Here is a 22,811-nt window from a genome sequence, read left to right as displayed (position 1 = left end):
GGACCCCTAGGTGACAGGGAAAGAAACCCTCAGATGGACGGTCACGGCCCTTCCTGCCCACCGGCCCCAGGCATTGATGGGGCTGTGGCATTTGTCTTTCCTTCCTCCAGGAGCCCTGGCTCCGCTCAGCTTCCCACCCCTCCCGCCCTCTCCAGAGCAGCTGCGGCCACGTCATCAATATGGAGCTGATCAATCTATCTGTCCCTCTGACTGAGGAAGCTGGCAATGATGGCCACCTTGAATGCCCCCGAGACTGTGGCATGTATCACCCCCTCACTGCACAGGTGGGGAAATGGAGGCCTCCAGGGCAGGGGGTTCAGGTCTTCCCAAAGTTCCCAGCAAGCCTGTGGGGTGGGAAGGGCTGGGAACCCCCTCAGCTGGCTTCTCTTTCAGACATCACATCTGTAACGCATGTGGTCCTGGGTGCCCTGTGTCCCCGTGGCCATGCCTCAGGGGTCCCGAAGTGCTAAACCATGAATTCATCAAATGTTGACTGAGGGTCTGCTCTGGGCTGGGAAGGTCGTGTGAATCCAGGGATGCCTAAGACAAGGACCCTGCCCTGATGACAGAGCTGATGCTATCATCAGGAACTGGACAACACCGAGATGTCAGGTGGAAGCGAGCACTGTAAAGAAAAATAAACCAGCGAAATGGGAAAGAAAAGGTCAGGGAAGACCTCTTGGATGAGACGACATTTGAGCAGATGCCTGAAGACAGTGCAGGAGTGAGCCACGAGATGCCAGCAGGAAGAGCTTTCCAGGCAGGGAGCAGCAGTGCAAAGGCCCTGTGGCTGGCGTGTGCTTGGCATTTGAAAAAGTTGCTTCAGAGCTGGCAGAGCTCACAGGCCCGGCCCCTACTCTAGACACTCAGCCTGGCCTCCGTGGATGCGTTCCATATACTTTAAACATTCCAACTAGGGGCCAGCATTTTCAAATCTAAGATTTGTTTCCATGAAGAGTCCTGATTTCCAGCCTTTCTTAAGAAATTGAAACCTAGATTCAGGAGTGTCCACCCCTTTGGCCTGCAGTTCCCCACTGCTTGATTCTCCTCATCCACCCTCTTGCTTGAGTCCTGCAAGGACTTGGGTTTGTGGCCGCGGCAAGAGGATGGGGATGGGGCACAGATGGCACATGCATTATCACAGGTTTCTGCTTCTTTATATTCTGTCTGGGGAACAACATTGGTGATTGAAGCACGGTTGCCACCCAACAAGGCAGAACTGAAAGGCCACTGAACGGTCTCGACCACATTCTCCTGCTTGTCACCAGTTGCTGGCAGTTTGCAGCCATCTCTCCACCTTTGGAAAGTCGGGGGTGGGTGGGCGTCCACTACCCCTTGCTGTGGCTGTGCTACCCCTAACTGAAATATCGGGCAGGTCACTTTGTCACTCGGTCAAGGTCCTCCACGTCTTTGTGCCTCTGTTTCCTTCTCTGGAGAATGGGGAATATGAACACCAGACTGTCTGGCACAGGACAGAAACAAGAACCGTCAGCGGCTTTGATGCTTTAGGGCTAAACACCTTATTTATTTTCTTTCTTTCTTTATTTTTTTTTTGAGACGGAGTCTCGCTGTGCCGCCCAGGCTGGAGTGCAGTGGCCGGATCTCAGCTCACTGCAAGCTCCGCCTCCCAGGTTTACGCCATTCTCCTGCCTCAGCCTCCGGAGTAGCCGGGACTACAGGCGCCCGCCACCTCACCCGGCTAGTTTTTTGTATTTTTTAGTAGAGACGGAGTTTCACTGTGTTAGCCAGGATGGTCTCGATCTCCTGACCTCGTGATCCGCCCGTCTCGGCCTCCCAAAGTGCTGGGATTACAGGCTTGAGCCACCGCGCCCGGCCACCTTATTTATTTTCTAGTTATGGTAAGAGAGAGAATGTTTGGGGGACGTGCCAGCCCTCAGATTTTGGCCAAACCCAAGCTGGCATTCATGGCCTCTGAGGTCTCGGCTCGGACGCACCCAGTGTCCATCCTTTTCTTCTCCTTCACATCTGGGGCCCTAGCCGCCTGGCTTTATCTCCCACTCTGTACACATTCACTGTGCAACTCATGCTTTTGAGTACCTGTTGTAGAACAGGCCCCTGCTAGGATGAGCAGCAGACCGTGGCTTGAGCAGGCCCCTGGGGACGGGCCCGCTGTAGGCCTGGCTGTGCTCCCATCCTAGCCTGCCAGGTGGGCTCCATCCCACCCCCACGGACCCCCTGCTCTGACCCTCAGGTCATTTCCCAGCATCCTTTGCCCGCAGGCTTCTGTGCTTGGTGGTGGTGGGGAAAGGGGACACATCTCTCGTTACGCCTCTCCTTGGATGGCCTCCTAGCAGCAGCCACCTGCGCCCCCCCATGGCTCCAGACACCCCTGCCAAGGCTCCAGCTCCCTTCGCATGAACACAGCCCCTGGGACTAGTGACCGTGCTGCTTTCTTCCCTGCCTCCAGCCTGGGATGGCGGCTTCCTACTGATTTCAATCCTGGATTCCTCCCCATCCCGTTTAGGTCTCGGAGCCTTTATCACAGTGTGACCAGCTCCCTAGACCCAGTTCTCTCTGTTGGAGAGCTTCTGCTTCCTGGCCGGATCCCTGCCTGATTCACCTGCGGCCATGTCCTGACTGCACAGGTCAGAGTGGTCTGGCTGTGGGCCTCTTTCCTTGCCTGAATCATGAGCTTCCTGAGGATGAGGACTGATGGGCTTCTTCCACAGTAACAGACTGAGCTTCGAGGAGGCCTCAATGATGTCAGCTGATATCATTTCTGCAGCAGGCACAGCCAGGGCCAGTCAGGCAGCTTCAGGGTGTCATGAAGGGTCAGTCCCTACCCCCAGCCCTGAGCATCACCTAGCGGCTGGGGAGGCCAAGAGGGAGACCCCAGGCCTGCAGTCTCCAGGGCAGAGGATCGGCTCAGCCAACAGGGCCTGCTGTGAGCTCTCTCTTGCCCTCTCAGTACTGGCTGGGGAGGGGCCTGGACCCCAGACCCAGGACTCCTCTTCATTCTTGTTCCCACAGGCTTGGAGCCCTCACAGTCGCTCTGGACTGACTTACTCCCAAGTCCAGCCCATTCCTAGGACCAGGTGTTCGGGGCTCACAGGGTTTGTTTCATGGCCTTGACTCTCATCAGGGCCTGTGGTAGAGCCCAGCCTTCCCCGCTGGGGCCTCTTACACAGCTGGACACAGACCCAGCTACACAAGGGTGCACAGGGACACAAACACAACTACACACAGATATGTACATGTGCGCACAGACACACTTGGGTACACACAACACGGACACACGGGGACACATACAGTCGCACACGGGCACACACAGACGCAGACACACGTGCACACATGGATACACAGGATCACACACAGACATACAGGGACAGACAATCACACATAGCTACACAGAGACGCACACGGACACAGACACACACATACAGACACATCTGCATACACACACACATATACATGGACACACAAATATAGATAATAGAGACATACATATCGATACCTGCATAGATACAGAGACACAGACGTGCAAATACAGATACACCCAGACACACACACATGCAGCCTGGGGCTGTGACAGGGTAATGCTGGGTGCCGTGGTGTCCTGGCCCAGCCTGGTGGGGTGGCAGGCCTGAGGGTGAGTCCCTTCACCTCATTAGCAATGCATGTTCAGAAATACAGAGGCAGCAAGAAGAGGCCAAAGCCTTGGCCAGCATCCAGGTGGTTTCAGGTGACATCTGTCATGTGGTGATACACGCTTCAGGGCTCTCCTCCATCTCCCCGATGGCTGCTCTCTGGCTCACAGGCCTCCCCGATGCCTTTCTGCACCATCGTTGTCTCTGCCTTCCTCACCATCAGTGTCTCCGGGTAAACGGCAGTTGAGGCTGCAGGCCCCCAGGCACGTGCCAGATGCAGATGCTGCGGGCATTTCTGCTCAGCTACGAGAACAGCGCCACCCAGGCATCCAGAGGCTGCGACCTCCACCAGCAACAATCACGTCCATGGTGTTTGTGATTCACTGCAAGCCACTGGCCAGCGGGCCGGCAGTTTTCATTTTCATTTTCGTGGATGCCCCATGTTCACAGGCATCCAGGCATGGAGTGGACGTCTCCTCCCTGCCACGTCCGCAGCCTCTCAGTTCTCTCCAGAGGTCAGTGCTGGATTGTTTGTGTGTCCTGCTGGAGACTCCCGTACACATAGCATTGCTAGGACATCTTTTTTGTGGCTCTTTTTTGTTTTGTTGGTTTTTGGTTTTGGTTTTTTTGAGATAGAGTCTCACTTTGTCACCCAGACTGGAGTGCAGTGGTGCCGTCACAGCTCACTGCAGCCTCAAACTCCAGGGCTCAAGGGATCCTCCTGACTCAATCTTCTGAATTGCAAGGACTACAAGCATGAGCCCCCACGCCCAGCTAATGAATTTTTTTTTTTTTTTTGTATAGATGGGGTCTTCCTGTATTACTCATGCTGGTCTCAAACTCCTGGGCTCAATCGATCCTCCCGCCTTGGCCTCCTGTAGTGCTGGGATTACAGGCATGAGCCTCTGTGACTGGGCCCTTTTTTGTGGTTCTTATTTTGAACAGAAAAGGTAGCCTGTGTGGACACTGCTCTGCACCCAGGGTTTTGCAAACCTGATGCATTGGGGAAGTGTCTCCTGTGGGGACAGTGGAGCTGCCGCTTCCTTTTTCCTGGATCTCTCCTCTTCGACAGCGTGGATATCCCCACACATTATGCACCCCACCCCATGGTGGTGTCCCGGTTGTGCAGAGAGGCTGCAGTCAGCACCCTTGCTCAGGGACATGGCTATCTGTGAGCCAAAGTCACCAGTAGGTCTGGGGACACTCCCCATGCCACTCTGGGGTCTTTGACAACCTGATGGGTGAAAAATGGCACCTCCAGGTAGATTGAATTTGGTTTACACTTTTAAGAGTGAGCAGTGTGGTTTTTGAGGGTAGACAGCCGGGCCCTCAGGCCAGAGGTCAGTTGTTGCAGGGGGTGGGACAGCACTAACCACGCCCAGGGTGGGCGGGGCCCCTTGCCCCCCAGGTTGGTGTTGAGGACAGGCAAAGCTTCCTGAAAGAGCTTCTTCACTGGGCCATGGGGTGAGTGAAGGATTTCCCCAGGGGAGGAAGAGAGAGAGGGTTCCGGGTGATGGAACACCACAGGCCAAGGCAGGGAGATATGAAAGTCAGGGCGGGTTTAGGGAGCAGAGGGTTGCCGGCTCGGTGGGAGGGGACACGGACAGGCCATCTTGCCCAGAGCCTCCGTTTGTCCTCTGGGCACTGGGGAGCCAAGTCAGGAGAGGGAAGAGGGAGAGCCAAGGGCAGGGTCTTCTTCATCCAGGGGAGGAGGAGACAAGCAGAGGCGAACCTAATAAACGAGGCCTGTCCCCCCAGCAAATAATGAACCCGGATGGAGCAGAGGCCAATGTTTAATTCATGGCCGGCATAGGGCAATCAATTACCCACCCAGTCGCTGCCCGGCACTGCCTCCATCATCCTGCCATTCCGCGCTATTTTGGGCTTGGGCTGGGCCTCGCCTCGCCTGCCATCCAGGCCTTCTCCCTGCCTGGGTGGAGGGCGCTTGTCCTGGCTCAGGGTGACAGGCCAGAGGGACAGAGAAGCCATGGGTCCAATCCTGCTGAGTATTTGGGTACACTGAGGCTCAGCGAGGTGCAATGATGCGACAGGCTCCCACGGTTTCGGGGAACTGGGCTTTCATTTCCCCCATTGCAGCCCCTCGGCAGGTGGTCGGGGGTCGATTCTTGCTCCCATTTCACAGAAGGGGACATGGAGGACCTCAGGTATCAGAGGACGGGCCCCAGATCTTTGTGCCCACAGAGCAGTCTCTGGGAAATGGTGGCAGCCCTCCTGGATGTCCAGCAGGGCGAGCTACCTCGAACCCCAGAGCCTCAGGGGGGAGGAAATTCGCCTGAGGCTCACGGCACGGCCCTGGCGGGGAGGGGAGAGGCAGTGGGATGAGCAAGAGTTGATTTATTGTGACTGTGTTGTGATGTTCGGGCTGCTGACTTGCTGGGCCTGGCTCATCCTCACCGAGGACAAGTCCACCAGCTCCACTGCCCAGCGTCCGTCTCCCCATTTGTCCTCTGCACGGGGTGAGACAAACCTGAGGGCAGCAGGAGCCCACAGAGCCATCTGTTTCTGGGGCCTGCAGGCTTCTCAAAGCGGGGTTTCTCTGGCTCCCGGGGTGACCGAGCACCCACCATGCTCCAAACTCTGGGGCTTTCCAGCAAGCCATTCCTGGCATCAGACTCCAGCCCCGAGTCTCCCCACTGTGAGAGGATCACGTCCTAGAGCTGGTGTGGGAAGAGCATGCCCGGCTTGGGTGGTCACCCCAACCCTGCATCCAATTTGATTTCCCTCCATCCCATTTTCCACGGACACGCTGGCACATTTGTGTCACCACGCGGCCCAGCGATCGCATTCTCAGGTGTGTACATCCAAGAGCAATGAAGACGGGTGTCTAAACAAACAATACCACAGCCATGTTTACACAGGGCTGCACACCGTCGCCAAAGGTGGAGACATCCTAACGTCCATCACCTGATGGACGCAAAGCAAAACACGGTCTGTCCACACAGCAGAGCATCATGCAGTCACAGGGAAGGACATGCTGGTCTGTGCTACAACGTGGATGAGCCTCATGTTGAGTGAAAGCAGCCAGGCACAAGAGCACACATGCAGGATTTCATTCACAGGAAACGTCAGCGGACAACTATTCTCAAATTCATTCGTTCCACCAGGTCGCTGAGTGCCTACCGTGTGCCAGGCACTGTGCTGAGCACTGGGGGTGAGCAGGTCCCAGAGCATCCCTGTCCGGGGGAGCAACATTCTAGTGGAGAAGACAAAGGGCAAAAGTGCCAGCGTGTTTGCAGAGAAATCCACAGAGACTGAAAGCAGATTGGTGGTTGCCAGGGGCTGAAGGGAGGGGAAATGGGGACGGAGTTTTCTCTTGGGATGATGAGAATGTGTTGGAACTAGACAGAGGTGGTGGTTGCACAACATTCTGAGTATAACAAATTCCACTAAATGATTCATTTTTTAAAAATACATTTAAAAAATAGAGACAGAATACTGTTATGTTGCTTAGGCTGGTCTCAAACTCATGATTTCAAGCAATCCTCCTGCCTCGGCCTCCTAAAGTACTGAGGTTATAGGCGTGAGCCACTGAACCTGGCCTGTTCACTTTGAAATGGTTAATTTTCCATTGTATAAAGAGTATCTTAATTAAAAATTTTTTTTTAATTAAAAAAATAATAAACCTACCCGGCGCGGTGGCTCATGCCTGTAATCCTAGCACTTTGGGAGGCTGAGGTGGGCAGATCACAAGGTCAGGAGTTCGAGATCAGCCTAGCCAGTATGGTGAAACCCTGTATCTACTAAAAATACAAAAATTAGCTGGGTGCGGTGGCATGCGCCTGTAATCCCAGCTACTTGGGAGGCTGAGGCAGAAGAATTGCTTGAACCCCGGAGGCGGAGGCTGTAGTGAGCCAAGATTGCGCCACTGCACTCCAACCTGGTGACAGAGTAAGTCTCCATCTCAAAAACAAACAGACAAACAAAACAACAACAAAAATAAACCCACCAGAGAGACCATCTTGGCCCTGCTTAAAACCTTCCAGCTGCTCCCCATAGAACAAAAAAATAAAGTTGAAACCTTGCGTTGTGGCCCTCAGGGCCCCATGATCCGGCTTAGCCTCTCCCCAACTCGGGGCCAGCGCTCTGTTTCTCGGCTCTCTGTGTGAGCGGCCATGCTCTGTCCTGCCTCCAAGCCTTGCGCCTGCTGACCTCTCTCCCACTCAGAATGGAACACTCTTTTTCCATCTCTGCACCAGTTTTCACGTCTCCTGTCAAACATCCCTCTTTGGAGAGGCCCTCACTGACCTCCCCAACTAAGCAGCACTCACGCCTCATTCTCCACCCTGCTACCCTGACCTTCATACCCCGACCTCTGCCTGAAGCTGCCTCCTCTCAAGTTTACGCATCTCCATTTTTGTTGTCTGTCTCCTGCACTAAAAGATCAGCCGCACAAGAACAGGGGCTTTTGTCTCTTTTGTCCCCTGTTATGTCTCCAATGCCCAGATCAGGGACTGGCCCAGAGCAAGTGTTCAGCAAAGGAATGAATGAATGAATGGAAGTTGGCTCCCATCTTTCCTGCCCCGCCTCCAACACCTCCAGCGAGCCTGTGGTTCCTCTTCTCACAGTGGATCCCCACCCGCAAGCCGAGCCCAGGGCCCCTCGAGGGCATTTGGTGAAGTTATGGCTGTGTCCTGTTGCCCGTGGGTTAATGCCGCCGCATCTGGCCCGGTTTCCCTGTTCTTTCCCTGCCCGAGCTGGCCCAGCTGTCAATTCCCACCACCCTGAACCCCCACCACCAATGCTGGTGCTCTGTTCGCGCCCACCACAGACAGGTCCCACCTCCAGGCCCTGGGCCTACCTGAGGCCACTGTGAGGCGGGTAGCGAGACTGACCTTGCTGGCAGGATTTGAGGGGAGCCAAGAAGCCAGCTTGGGAGGCATGACAACCACAGTCATGGATGTTCCCACGAGCACCTGCATGTCCTTCACTATTATCCCTCTTGACTCCTGGTTGAGTGATAACTGACCTTATTTTTCAGATGAAAAAATTGAGGCTCAGAAAAGTTAAGGATGTGCCCCAAAGTCCCAGAGAAGGGAAGGGGCGAGCTGCAGTGGCTGCTGCACCCCGCTTATGGTAACACCCTTTTTATTCCTGTTGCAGCTGCTGGGTCGTGGGCTCCGTCTCTAGGAGCCTTTCCCCTGGGCCCCTCCTACCCCTCCAGAGCCTCAGGCCGCTCTTGCTGAATAAAGGTCTAGCCATTTACTGACCTGTGGCTGGTCCTCATCTGGAAAGTGGGATGGTGAGAGGCGATAATGAGGGACCTCACACATGGACGGGATCTGGGAAACGGCGGTAACTGAGGCCGTCCTTTCCTTTTCCCAGGGCTCCTGCCTGTGTGGAGAGATGATGGCTCCCCACCGCCACTCCCTCCCCGCTCACCACCCCCCACCCTGTCTCCCACCGCCGGAGCTCACAGTCTGGGTAGAGGCTGTTTCAAACAGAAGACCAAGCATCTGCGGGGGTCCAGACCAGACTCTAAGCCAGCTCCAGAGGGCTTCCTGGGGGAGAAGAGTTTTGGCAAGAGTATCCAAGGCAGAAGAAACAGCTTGGGCAAAAGCCTGGAGGTGGGGAAATTGAGACCTCCTGGAGGCCGAGGAAGGCTGGAGGAAGGGAGGAGAACAAGGGCATTAGCCGGTCATTAGATGAGGGCGGCTAAGCCTTCCCCAGGGCCACATTACGACTTTCAAGCATGCAGGGCACTTTGGCCTAAATGAGTCCATTTCTCCATTTAAAAACAAACAAAAAAACCCACTAAATACAAAAAATTAGCCCGGCGTGGTGGCAGGCGCCTGTAGTCCCGTCTACTCAGGAGGCTGAGGCAGGAGAATGACGTGAACCCGGGAGGCGGAGCTTGCAGTGAGCCAAGATCGCACCACTGCACTCCAGCCTGGGCGACACAGCGAGACTCCGTCTCAAAACAAACAAACAAGCAAACAAACAAAAACATGAAAAAATATATTCTATGACTTCACTGGAATAGAGAAAAATATAATTTGTTAGTCATCCAGTCACCCATTCATCCCCTGTCCATCTATCTATCCCTATGACTCCATTCACTCACCTAACCAACCACCCATCCATCCATTCATCTATCCATCCATCCATCCATCTATTCAGCCACCTTCCATTTATTCACTTACCTAACCACCCACTTATCCATCCATCCATCCATCCGTCCATCCGTCCGTCCGTCCGTCCGTCCGTCCATCCATTCATTCATCCATTTACCCACCCACGCATCCACCCATTCATTCATCCACCCACCCTTTCACCAATTCACCCACCCATCCATTCGCCCACTCATTTATTCATCCATCAGTTTATCCATCTACCCACCCACCCATCCATTCACCCATTCATCTATCTGTCCACTTACTCATACATCCATCCATCTTACCCACCCACCCATCCACTTATTCATTCATCTGTCTATCTATTCATTCATCCACCCACCATTCATCTACCCATCCACTCATCCATGCACCCTCTCACCAATCCCCCACCCATCCATTCATCCATCAATTCATCCATCTATCTATAAACCCACCATCCGCTCATCCATCCATCCCGCTGTACATCCTTCTTAGCACTCCTGCTAACCCCATTCAGTTGTCTATTTCCGTGTACATATACTCACCCATCTGCCCACTCATCCATCTACTCATATTCCCTCTGTTTCCATTCTCCATTATTTACTACATCAGCCTCTGCAGTCATCTCTTTTCTCTGGAGATTTTTCTAGCATCTGATCCCAACCATCCCATCATAAACCCTCTCTTCACTTCCCATTGCTCACAGATACAAACCCAAACTTCAGACTTAGCTGGATTTCAGGGCCCTGAAACTATCTTGTCTCTGCTCTCACTGCTCCCACCAAGGATCCTGGAAGTTGTGTGGGCCCTGGGCACTGTGCCTACTGTGCCCTTCCTGGACTTCCCTGCCAGCTGGGGCCTGTGCCTAGGGGCTTGAGTCCAGAGAGGAGAAGTAAACCATGAACGTGGGAACAAGAGGGGAAAAGGTGAATGGGACCAGATTAATGCACCAGCCTCAGCTCCCCGCCTGTAATGAGGGAATGGAGTGCCGATGTCCTCCCCCACATTCTAGGCTGGTTTCTGGGCTCCCTGAGCTGCCTGGAGGGCCAAGGTGGTGGGGATAATGGAGGCGGCTGATCACTCTTCCCTCTCTCCTGCCACTTACCCCTTAACAGCCTAGCGGACCTGGAACAGAAGGGAAGGGCCTGCTGTGGGAGGGGCAGCCCCATTAGCACTGTTCCAGGCCCCTAGGGAGCCAGAGGTCACCAGAGCCCAGCTGCAGGGCCATTAGCAACCCATTAGCCCTGCCCCTCCTTCCCAGCCCCGACTCTGGCTCCATTCAGGACCTGCCCTTCTCAGCAGAGCTTCTGCCTCTTCACCTACCCCTGCAGGCCTCAGAGACCCCCTCCAAGGTCAACGTGTCAAGTTCCAGTCAGCCCGGGCGGGCTACAGCTGACCCTTGCAGAGCTGGGGAGGACAAAGGAAAGGGAGCCCCTGCAGGTGTAAGTGGCTGGACCCACTGAAAGGGCTTCGCCCATATTGGAGGGAGGTGGTGATGGCTAGTGGAGAGGTGTGTGAGCTGTGGGGCCAGCGAGTCAGGTGCCTCTGTCGTCTTTGCGGAGAAGGGGTTGCATTGCTGATTTCTGACTCCCCTGGTGTACGTGAACTGCTTTTGACAGAGGAGCTGTGCCCCATCGTCAGTCAATCAACAAACTTTTGTTTGCAGAGCTAACGAAGTATCTGACCTCGAGTGGGAGAGCCAAGACCTTAGGCTCTCCTGGTTGCAGAATTCATTCATTCACTAACAGATATTTAGTGAGTGCTCACTGTATGCCAGAGCCTGGAACACAGCAGCGAGAGACACTCCAGTAGAGGAGGCGACAGTGAACACAGAAAGCAATCAGTGGGACGATTTCTGGAAGGAAAGGGCTGTGCAGGAGACGAAGCAGGCGTCACAAGCCTGGCATGGGGTGGCTGCTGTAGTCTGAGGGTTTGGGGAAGCCTCTTACAGGAGACCTTTGAGCTGAACCTGGGTGGTGAAAAGGAGCCTGCCAAGTGGAGGGCAAGGACTGAAGGTCACAGGCGGTGGGACAGCAGGTGCAAGAGTCCCGAGGTGGGGACGGAAGCTAGCAAGCCCTGGAGGTTGGAGGGGAGGGAGTGAGGTGGGAGGTGGCAGAGGGAGGTCATAGATTCTCACTGCTATGCCAAACCTTGAGGGCTCAGGTCTGACTCGTCTCCCAGAACTTCCTTGGCTGTGCATGCGGCTCACAGGGGCAGCAGGGAGGCCTGCAGGGGGCAGCCACTGCCTGAGTCCTGGTGAGCAACCATGGGGGCTCCGACCAGGTGGAGGTAGCAAACGAGGGACTTGCATCTGTTGAGATCTGAGCAGCCAGGAGTCAGAATCTCGTCCACCTCAGAATCAGACTCTCCTCATTAGAATTAGAATTAGAATTAGAAGCTCTTAGCCCTGGCATTCGAGACTGGCGGAAAGCTCAGCGGGGGACGCACCATCTGGGCTGAGCCACACCCTAAAGCGAGCTCTATCACCCGGAACACATTCCAGGCGGTGAAGGGCCCGGACTCAGCCTGACCCGCACTAAGTGCTCCACACGTGTATTTGTTCCTTCCTGAGGACCTGATGGGACAGATGCCATTCTTCTCCCCACTTCCTAGATGAAGTCACTTGTTTCAGGTCACTGAAGGAGGGATAAGGTCCTCCTCCCCTAGGGGCGCCTGACCTCTGGGTGGGGTCAGTGTGGGGAGGGGGAAGGCATGGGGAAGGCGTGGCAGAAAGAGAGTGTGCCTGGAACAGTATTTTTAGCGCTGCCTGCCCTGCGCGCGAGGGGAGGGGAATTAGAGACCGCCTTCAGGGGAGGAAGAACATGAAGTGATGTCTTAATTGGGATCCTCAAGGAGAAACAGTATTACAAGCGCTCAATTATTTTGTAATGAGCCTGCAGCGTGCAGGGAGAGCCACAGGCATTTTTGAAACTGAAGTGTGCGCCTGCATGTGTGTGTGTCTGTGTGCATATGTGTGTGTGTGCATGCATGTGTGTGCGTGTGTGTGCATGTGTGTGTGTGCATGCATGTGTGTGTGTGTCTGTGTGCATATGTGTGTGTGTGCATGCATGTGTGTGTGTCTGTGTGCATATGTGTGTGTGTGCATGCATGTGTGTGCGTGTGTGTGCATGTGCCCACAGGTGTGTGGTGCTGACGCAGGACTGTGGCACGGTGGGACGGGCTCTTTTTCCTGGTTTTGAGGAGTGGGTTCCTCGCTTGTGCTGTCTTCCGCCCCTGAAGCCTCTTGTGGTGCTCCCACCCACCAAGTTGCTCCCACAATGAGCCACCAGTGCGAGAATTTCAGGCTTTGCTGGGCAGGAGGATGCTGGAGCCTCAACAGGTCCTCCAGGAAGGGGACCCTGGGAAATTTCCCCTCAGCTTCAAGACCCTTTCTCCTTGCTGGGTAGAAAGGGGACTGGTTGTGAGCATCGTGCTGAGTACAGGGAGAGGGCTGCGCTGGAAAGGAAGGACCCACACTCAGCTCCATCGGGGTCAGGACCCAGTGACCCCCCTGCCACAGTTCCCCACAGCCCTCCCGATGAGGTCCCAGCTCACCTGGGGAACTCCTGTGACCTGCCTGCTGCCCCAGGACCCTGCCCCATGCTCATCCAGCCAGGTTCCTGCCTTCAGGCCTTTGCCTTTGCTTTGCCACCACCTCGTCTCTGTTCAGAGCTGAAAAGCCTTCCGTCTCCTCCTTCATGGCCTGGTTCAACTGCTTCCTCTTCAGCAAAGCCCTTGTGTTTATCTCACCCCAGCAGGGAGTCCCCAGCTCGTCCCTGCATAAATCAGCCCCTGCCAGGCCACTCGGTCAGCGCTTCTCGTTAATGGAGGCTGGGCTTAACTTGAGGAATTCTGAAATGAAGGTGTCCACAGCAGTGGGATAGAGATCAGGTCCTTTCCCCTAGGTGCTTTGAGGAGAGCTCAGCCCCCCCCCCAACATGGCGACCCTGGGCTGAGGCAAAGCAGAACAGGACATTGGTGTTTCTATTTTACTTTGAAACTGTTAAATTTCAAACTAACTTTTGAACACATGATTTTTGTCTTCCCAGGTACAGATTTTTGTCTTCCCAGGGGCATTATACAATTTAACAGGTGGAGAGTGGGGCTCCCAGAGGCCTGGGAAGAGGAAAAGGAGGGAGCCCCCGGCCTGTGGCCTCAGTCACTCACTAGCTCATTCATTCCTTTACTCACAGATTCTCTTGTTGTTATCATCTGTTCCTCCCCCATCTTCATCTCAGCAAATGTTTCCTGTTGCCTTCCATAGCCAAGCCCCTGCTGAGTGCTGGGGATGCAGACACACTCTCTGCCCTTAGGCACCTCCAGTTGGTGGGAGAGGCAGACACGTTCCAGGAACCATCCAAGAGGGCAAGTGCAGCACCAGCCACCCTGAGGGCCTGCAGTGGAGCCAGGGGGGCTCCAGAGGCCTCTCCTCTGCCTTTTGACACCCAAATTGGCTCAGGCCACCCTTCCGTCAAACTTTCCCATGGATCCACTCTCTCCAGAAACAAAAGCAATGGCTCCCCAAGGCCTCGAGGCCCCCCGAACCCCACCCTAGCTCCCACCCCTCTGGCCCCTGCTCCCTCTGCTCAGCCACATTGGCTTTCCCTGGAGCTCCCCACACCAGTCCCATCTCAGGGCCTTTGCACACGCTGTTCCCTCTACCTGGTGGTGTCCCCCCATCCTCCTCCCTACCTCCTTCAGGTCTTTCTCAGTGAAACTACTGGTTCAACCTAACAGTGTAACCCCTCCCCCTGTTTTTCTCCATACTACCTTATACTCCAATTCCTCACTCAGCTTATTCGTTCTCTCTCTCCTGAACTAGAACGCCACCTGCACGAGGGTGGGGATTCTATTTTGTTTACCATCTTGTCTCCAGTAGTGGACACAGTGCCTGGCATCCAGTGAGTGCCTAACAAACATCACTTCAATGATTGATTTATTGATTAATTACCTGCAGGGCAGGCTGCCTGCTCCAAGGTTGCTAGCCTGGAGTGGAGAGTAAGGGCTGGGGGGGCGGGGGTGGCTGCCCTACTCCCTCCTTTTTCCTCTTCTACCAAATGAGCCTTGAGGCCTCTTCTGGGTCCAGTGTAGAAGGTGAATACCCAGCTAGTTTGAAGTTTGGGCTTGACTGTGTCCACAATGGGGGGCAGAGAAGGGAGCCGTACTAAGAAGGTTGGGATCAGATGCTAGAAAAGTCTCTGGAAGTGAGAGATGAGTGAGAAAGCCCAGGCTGTAAATAACAAAGAAAGGAAGCTTATAGGCAGATGGATGAGCAGACAGGTGGATGAGTGGAGAGGTACATGAGTAGAGAGATGAATAAAGAGACGGATGGATGTATGAGTGGATAAATGGATAAGTGGGTGATGGAGGACGGATCAATAGGTGAATGAATGGATGGATGGATGATGGATGAATGGATAGATGGGTGGATGGATGAATGGGTGAACAGATGAATGAGTGGATGGATAGATTAGTGGACAGATAAATAAGATGGATGGATGAGTGGACAAATGCATGAAAAGATGCATGGATGAATGGATGGATGGATGGATGGATGGATGAATGGATGGATGTATGAGTGAATGGATGGATGAAAGGTGAGAGGACAGATGAATCAGTGGATAGATGAATGGATGGATAGATTGATGAGTGAACAGATGGTTAGATTAATAGATGAATAGATAGATGGGTAGATGAATGAGTGGATGAGTGGATGGATGGATGGATTGATGAATGAATGGATAGATGAGTGGATGGATGAATAGATGAATGGATAGATGGATGAATTGTTAGATGGCTGGATGAATGAATGAATGGATGGATGTGCAGATGGATGGATGAGTGGATGAACAGTGGATAAATGGATGGATGGGTGGATGGAAGGATGAATGGATGAATGGATAGATGGGTGGATGGATGGATGGATGAATGGAGGTATGTATGAGTGAATGGATGGATGAAAGGTGAGAGGACAGATGAATCAGTGGATGGATGAATGAATGGATAGATTGATGAGTGAACAGATGGTTAGATTAATGGATGAATAGATAGATGGGTAGATGAACGAGTGGATGAGTGGATGGATGGATGGATTGATGGATGAATGGATATATGAGTGGATGGATGAATAGATGAATGGATAGATGGATGAATTGTTAGAAGGCTGGATGAATGAATGAATGAGTGGATGGATGTGCAGATGGATGGATGAGTGGATGAACAATGGATGAATGAATGGATGGGTGAATGGATGGATGAGTGGATGAATGGATAGATAGGTGGATGGATGAATAGATCAGTGGGTGGATGGATGAGTGTGAATGAACGGTTAGTTAGATGAATGGATGGGAGATGAAATGGCTAAAAGAGTGGACGGATAAGTGAGTGAACAGATGAATGAGTGGATGGATAGATAGATAGATAAATAGATGGGCGAGTGGATGGATAAGTGAATGAATGGATGAGTGGACAGGTGGATGTATAAATGGATGAATGGATAAAAGTGGATGGATGAATGGATGAGTGGATGGATGGATGAGTGGACAGATAGATGGATGAGTGAATGGGTGGATAGATGAGTGAACAGATGGAGGAGTGGTTCAATGGATGAATGGATGGATAGATGAAAAGATGAGTGGACAGATGAATGAGTGGATGGATAGATGGATGGGTGGACAGATGTTTGGATGAATGGATGAATAAATAGATGGGTGGATGGATGGATGATTGGATGAATGAATGGATAAGTAGATAGATGGATGTGCAGATGGATGAGTGAATGGATGGATGAGTGGATAGATGGACAAATGTGTTGCTAGATGAGTGGCTGTGTGTATGGGTGAAAGAATGGATGGTAGGATCAATTGATGATTGAATGGGTGTACAGATGGCTAGGATTACTTATGATAATAATACTAATAAATCATTTATTGAGTACTTTCTGTAGTCCTTGTCTGGCTTTATGTAATCAATCTCATTTAAAATTCTCATTACAACATTTTGAGGGAGACATTTCTTTTCTCATTTTACAGATGGAAAAACTGAGTCTTATTGTGATGAAATGGCTTAATAAGACTTCATAGCTTAGGAGAGGTTGAGGCCGGATTTGTACTCAGGTGAGCTTAGCCCTTAGCTGTCTTGCTGTTCAGTATAGGGTCTCCCCCAAATATATAGGCATATCCTGAGGACAGGCACCCTGTATGGGCATCTCTAAAGCACCCACTGGCTTGCCTCTTGGGGAGGAGACCTCTGGGAAGATCTCTTGGCTTCAATATAATATTTACAGCTACATTTGGCCCCAGAGGAATGAGATGGGGAACCACGCACCCACAATCTTACATACTACACTGGCAGCTGGTAGCACCATCCACAGGGAAGACAGTGTGGGCAGGAGGGCAGCTGGCGTGATTCACCAGAGACGAGGGGAGACCTTTCCAGCTGGCCCCCTGGTTCCCAGGGCCTGTGCTCCAGATAAGGGCAGTGGTGCAGAGGCCAGCCCTACAGATGTAGGCCTTGCTGCCTCAGCCTGGGGCCTGCAGGTAAAACTGGTGACCTAATCAGAACTGGCTCACGGGAAGCTGGGGCCGCATGGTGAGATGGTGGATGGAAAGTGCTAGCCACAGGGGAGGTGCTGGGGAAAGGATGAGAGGGTGGGGAAGGCAAGTTTTAAATAAGATTTCCAGAAAAGTCATCTCCCTGAGAAGAGACATTTGAACAGAGACTTGAGGGTGGTGGAAGAGTGAGCCATGCAGAGATCTGGGAGCAGAGTATTTGGCAGAGGGAGCAGCAAGTGCAAAGGCCCTGGGGTAGTCAGGACTTGGTGTGTTCAGGAATAACAAGGAGGTATGAGAGGAAGAAGGACTGGAGATAAGATCTTAAGGTAACGGGGGACCTGGAGACTGCGGCTGAGTTAGGGTCACGGGAGGGTTCGCGCGGAGGGTGTTAACTGGCTCCCCAAGGGTGTCATGTGCAAGGAAGCAACAGCCCCTCTCCTGGGTGCTTTGAGTACTCAGCCCTGCCTCCCCACTTCCATCCACCCCTGGTTTCCCCCTGTGCAGTCTGCAGGGAGCTGGTGGCTGCCTCAATCAGATCTAGACAAAGGCTGGCATTAGGTGCTCAGGAGCACATATGGCCCAGGCAGACAGATAGCTCCTCCCTCAACCTCTGTCTGAGCCCTGAGTCCCCAGACTTGAGCTTCAGACTGCAACATGCAAGGAGATTAGGATGGACACAGAGGCATGAGCCAGGAAGGGGCTGCACTCAGAGGCTCCGTGCAGCTTGTGCCACTGTCCAGGCTGACATTTGAAACTTTGTCTTTCCATTTGGAAACAGTTTGTTGACCCAAGTTTTTCTCTAGGCAGGAACCCCTAGGGTGTGCATGGCACAGCCAGGTGGAAACTGAAATTGTTTCAAAAGCAAAACAATAAAAATCCTTTCTCAAGCTCCCAATGCCCTCCCTAGACAACGCTGGGGGCGGGGACTATGACTGGGGAGGCTGCAAGGGCCCTGCCTAGGAATGGGGGCCTGGGGGAGGGGGAGCCTGCCTCTCCCAGTGGGAGTTATGTGCTGACACAAAGCCCCAAATTCCCCATCTTGCTTCCCTCACTGCACCCATTTTCTGTCTAAGCCCTGGCTCGGCTGAAGGCCCAGGAGAGATCCCGGGACAATGGTGCCCAACTCTGGGACTGACCTCGTGGCCGTGCCTAGACGAGCCTGATCTCTGCTGTCCAACCCCCTCCTCCAGCCCACTCAGGGCAAGCTGACGAGAGCACCCCACCCAGACACCCAAGGCTGCTGCTCAGGGACACAGGGTCCTGGCTACTTGTACACCTCCTGCGATGGAGTGCTCACTACCTTCCTCGTTTCGTGGGAGCCAGTTTTAACTGGTTCCCCAAGGCTGCCACATGCAAGGAAATAGCAGCCTCTCTCCTGGGTGCTTTGGGGACTCAGCCCTGCCTCCGCACTTCCAGTCACCCCTGGTTTCCCCCTGTGGAGGCTTCAGGGAGCTGCTGGTGGCTGCCTCGACCAGACCTAGACAAGGGTTGGCATTAGAAGCCCAGGAGCACATGTGGGCCAGGCCTGTTCTGCAGTGCGTCTCACTCTGACCTGCTAGGATTGTAAGACGGTTGTTCTTTCTTCTGCACCAGGGCTGAAAAGAGGCTGAGCTTTGGCCTCCAAGAGGCCTTGGTTCCACTGAGCACAGCTCCCTGGCTCCCACCACTATCTCTCTGTTCTCGCTGTTCTCTCCTCCCGAGGACTCCATGCTCCCATTCTGGCTGTGCTGCCGGGCCCTTTAGACACAGAGAGCTGGGGAACTTGGGCCCCGAACGTGCTTTCCTCCAGCAGGGAATGCAGTGAGGCACTCCGGGCCATCTTCTTTGTAGCTGGCCACTTCACAGTTACGTGACCTTGGACTTAATGGCTCCGTGCCTCAGTTTCCCTCATTTGTAAATTGACAACAAGTGCTCTAATTGGGGGAATGGAGATCTGGGTGGAAAGCCTGCCTGGAGAATGGAGCGTGCTGGTCCCAGGGATGAGTTGAAACACCTAAGATTTGGGGGTCTCCCTAAGAGGCAGGGGATGTTGGAATCTGCATTCAGCTGTGCTGCCAAATTTGGGGATATGAGGAGGGGCTGCCTTCTCCACGCCCCCCACCTCCGGCATTCGAGAGCCCCTTGCAGGTGGACAACCCCTATCCTCTTTACCATCTTGCCTCCCCCTACTCAGGCCGGGGGAGCCTGGCAGGGAGGAGCTGGCCCCACCCCAGGTCTTGTTTTCACTTCTTGCCTTCCTCAGCTTCTGAACGCCAGCATCAGGGGGCCGGAGATGGTGGGTTTGGAGGAGATTTTGGGGTGGCCAAGGGCTTCCAAGACTCGGCCAGGAGGCTGGGCAGGGAGTGACCCCTGCAGCCAAGGGTGGGAGGACTCTCAAGGCAGACTTGGAAATCGAGGTTCTGGGGGTGAATGCGTGAGGCCTCCACAGGACATGAGGTGGACAGAGGTACCCCCAACCATGACACGCCTCCCGGCCCAGGGCTCAGACATCCTCTTCTCGGTCTGACCTCCTAGAAGGGTGGTAGAGATGCTGGAGTTTGTACAGGTGGATGTGCAAGGCCGTGAGAGAGGACGCCCCACTGCCCATGGTGACAGGGCCAAGACTGGCTGGAGCGAGCAGAGGGTCAGTGGCCAGCGCCGCCTGCTGCCATCCTCCTGAGGGGTCCAGCCCTTTCCTGTCCCCTCTGCAGAATCCGAGTCTTAATGCATCCAACAACACCCAGGATTCCAAAGGAAGCCAGTTATTAAAATTGTTAAATAGCACGATTGCGATAGGGTGAACTGTGTGCTCCCTTCCTTTATGGCTGCGCTGATGATACGATTGCAAGGCAGGTTTAAGCCCATCTGTAACTTTGACCCAGAGACAAATGTGAAAGACCTTTGGAGGCGTCTGCCAGTCCAGAGTGGGATGTGGACATATCTGTGGCTTCTGCTGGTGACAGCCTCAGGTGCGTTAATGCTGCTGGGGTTTGCCGTCCCAGTCCACAGTGGAAGAAAAGGCCTCATTTCAGCTGGAGGCTGACCCACACTTCTTCCCCGTTCCCACGCACGGACCCCTGATTCCGTCCTGGCATTTCCCAGCTCTAGAGCTTTCTGCCGGGAACAGTGGCAACAGCAGCCTCAGCAGCGCCACACACAGTAAATGACAGCGATGAGCAACAGCCACCGGACACTGGGCTGAGGGCATCCCTCATGCAACCTTCACCCAGCCCTGCAAGGCAACCACTGTTGTGGTCCTCATTTTGTAGAGGAAGAAGCTGAGGCACAGAGAGACTAAGTGACTTGCCCAGAGTGACACGGCTCGTGAGCGATGGTGTCAGGGTTTGAACCCAAGCGGGTCTGACCCCAGAGGCTGTACCGTTCCCCTTTAGAATGCCTGGCACACAGGTGGGGTTTAATGGATGTTTGACCCATCGAAACGGTCATTGCTCAATTTCTATATTCACAGAGGGACATTCCCTGGGGCTGAGCTGGGCTCTGCAGATTTACAATGGGTTCTATATTTATCATCCCCATTTCTAGGTAGGTTAATGGATTTTAAATGGAGTAGATACTAATTGCCCCCGTACTGTGGATGGGCCAGCCTGGGAGAGGGCTTCCTCCAGCCCTGGGACCAAATTCCTTAGCATGGACCTGCACCAAACCTAGGGTGAGGATTTAAATGGGCCAAGACAGGAGTAGCGTGGGCACTCGGGACCCAGGGGACAGCATGGTCAAGAGTGTGGAGGTGGGTCCTAGGGACCTGCTGAGAAGTCTTGCACGTGTCCCTCATACCAGCAAGTCCTCCTGGTCTAGGGCCACGGGGCTAGGCTGTCCCAGGAGAGGCACCGGCTCCCTGAAGCTTCTGCAAGATTCAGGCCGTCATGGCATGTTTATTAATCACCACAGACAGGATGGGGTCGGGCCTGCTCAGCAGCTGTACCGGGAGCTGGGAGTGGGAGGGAACCCTGCGGGAAAGGAGTTCAGGACGGGTGAGAAGGGTGGATGTCTGGTCCAGCCTCCCATAGGAGGGGAAGCCTCCCCCTTCTCTCAGCTTTTTAATTAATTTGAGGAGACATGAAATCTTTGAACATGGTCTAAAGATACAATGGCCCTACAGAGAACAGCTCGGTCCCCTCCTCCTCCCTCTAACCTCCCAGTTGCCCTCCTGGTGGCCAGTTTCTGGCATCTTTCCAGAATATTCTACCAACGCACGTGTGTGTGTGTGTGTGCACATGTGCGTGTGTGTGTATACATATGCCACCTTTTAAACATTCAGTGAACTAGACTCTCTCTTCTGCACTGTGCCTTTTACTTTGTCTTAGAGCACTTTTCCTACTAGATTCATTCAACAAATACTTCTTGAGCACCTACCAAGGGCTGGGTGCTGCTTTCTCGAGGCCAGAGGCAGCTGCCCTGGCCTATGGAGCCTGGGCCTGGCCTGGCTCCTTCACAGCTGGGGGCTGCTCCCCTGCACCCATATGCCCTGTCATGGTTGCCTCCTTGGGGATGCTGGGCAGGTGGTTGCTATTTCAAGGTGAGTCCCCAGGTGTCGTGGGATAAATTCCTAGATGTGGAACTCCTAGGATAAAAGGCGATGTGTCTTCTTAGCTTGACCAGCTGTTCCCAGATTGCCGCTGAAACGTCAGGGTTTAGGTTATGGGCAGGGAGGTGCCCCCAGGCTGGTACGGAGGCTGAGGATGGTGCTGGCATGGGTGGAAAAGAAGGTGCAGGGGCCAGAGGTGGGATGTGGTTGGGAAGAGCCTCCTTCTGCCCTTGAGGCGCCCCAGTGTGAGGAAGGGGCAGAATCGGAGAGGAAGAGCGTCCCCAGGGAGCTGTAGTGGGGAAGCCCAGGAGGCTGTGGGTGCCCAGAGGAGGTGAGTGGCTGGCTTGGGAGGGTGGGGCATCCAGCGAGGCTGGGAGGAGGCCTCTCCACAGAGCACCCAGTGTGCGCCAGCCCCTGTGCTGGGTCACCTCCCACGTGTCATCTCCTGGGAGTCTGTATCACTGATTCACCCCTCCAGTGGATGATGTGAGTGCCTACCTGGCGCTGGGCACTGTAAATAGTGAAGCAGTAGCCTCCCAGCAGGACATCACGCCCATCCTATAGCTGAGGAAACCGAGGCTTTGAGGGAGAAGGCAAAGGCTTGGGTCCCATAAATCATCTCCTTCCTTCCTGGCCCGTCCCTGAGAGCTGCTCAGGCTGTGGGTGCTCCGATAAAGAGGGGTCTGGCCCCAGCTGGTTCTTGAGAATGAACCTCAGGTGGCCAGGCCAAGCCAGCCCTCTAGCCCTGCCCCAGAGGGCCAGAGGCCAGGTGCCAGGCGCCCACGGAGGCTGCCCTGGCCTGACAAGCCTTCCAGCCCTGCTCCTGTGGCTCTGGTCTCCTAGGACCAAGGTGACTTGGGTGGTTGCCCCAGCTTGGCCCTGACTCATCCCCAGCCCACACTGGGCTCCCAGCGCCCCCCCCTTGGAAGACCAGACCCTGGCACACTGAGGTCCAGGGCACAGGGCTGGCTTGAGCCCTCAGAAGTGCAAGCCTGTTTCACAGACAGAGACC

General features: G+C 54.1%; 1 protein-coding gene across 1 annotated transcript in view; it reads right to left on the bottom strand.

The window, feature by feature from the left end:
- Positions 1-19,439, bottom strand: part of TMEM11 (transmembrane protein 11) — a 175,669-nt gene extending 156,230 nt beyond the window's left edge. The window contains exon 1 of the mRNA XM_050763953.1: positions 19,436-19,439. The gene's annotated coding sequence lies outside the window, so the exon portion shown is untranslated. The remainder of the gene's footprint in view (positions 1-19,435) is intronic.
- Positions 19,440-22,811: the final 3,372 nt, after the last annotated feature.

The sequence above is a fragment of the Macaca thibetana genome, chromosome 16 (genome assembly GCF_024542745.1).
Source record: "Macaca thibetana thibetana isolate TM-01 chromosome 16, ASM2454274v1, whole genome shotgun sequence".
Lineage (NCBI taxonomy): Eukaryota > Metazoa > Chordata > Mammalia > Primates > Cercopithecidae > Macaca > Macaca thibetana.
This window is presented reverse-complemented; position numbering and strand designations above follow the sequence as displayed.